General features: G+C 45.7%; 1 long non-coding RNA gene across 1 annotated transcript; it reads left to right on the top strand.

Annotated features, from left to right (window-relative positions):
* LOC113473390 lies at positions 1-505 on the top strand. The gene is made up of 2 exons (XR_003395372.1): positions 1-100; positions 432-505. It is a non-coding gene; the product is annotated as an uncharacterized LOC113473390 (long non-coding RNA).
* Positions 506-716: the final 211 nt, after the last annotated feature.

Here is a 716-nt window from a genome sequence, read left to right on the forward strand (position 1 = left end):
GAAGCGCTCCTGAAAATACCGGGGAATCATTGTTGCTGTGATTGTGGGGCGCCTGACCCCAAGTGGGCCAGTATCAACCTGGGTATTACCCTGTGCATAGGTAAGTTCTTCTTATGGTCTGGCTGGGGGACTTTAAACGGGGAAAATACCAGCCTGAAATTCCCCTTTGCTAAAGAAATAGCAAAGGTTGAGTGCGAACGATGACCGCGTCTGAACACTAGAAAAGGCGAAGAACAAGTTATGTTTTTACTTCCTTTGATGAGAGTTATAGACAGGATTTCCCTGAAGAACTTATTATTTTTTGATTTTAGGTTTCATTTTCACAAAAGGTTGGTTTGGAAAAGTTGTCTCACAGATTTCCAGTAGGAACCCTCTTGTCTTTATCCTGCTTCTATTCATTCTCATGCTGATGTGTTTGTATTTGCCCGCAGAATGTTCCGGTGTGCATCGTGGTCTAGGCGTTCACTTCTCCAAAGTCCGCTCCCTCACGTTAGACAGCTGGGAGCCGTCCCCGATTTTAGGTTTCATTTTCACAAAAGGTTGGTTTGGAAGAGTTGTCTCACAGATTTCCAGTAGGAACCCTCTTGTCTTTATCCTGCTTCTGTTCATTCTCATGCTGATGTGTTTGTATTTCCCCGCAGAATGTTCCGGTGTGCATCGTGGTCTAGGCGTTCACTTCTCCAAAGTCCGCTCCCTCACGTTAGACAGCTGGGAGC

The sequence above is a fragment of the Diaphorina citri genome, unplaced genomic scaffold, assembly GCF_000475195.1.
Source record: "Diaphorina citri unplaced genomic scaffold, Diaci psyllid genome assembly version 1.1 scaffold27964, whole genome shotgun sequence".
Taxonomy (NCBI): domain Eukaryota; kingdom Metazoa; phylum Arthropoda; class Insecta; order Hemiptera; family Psyllidae; genus Diaphorina; species Diaphorina citri.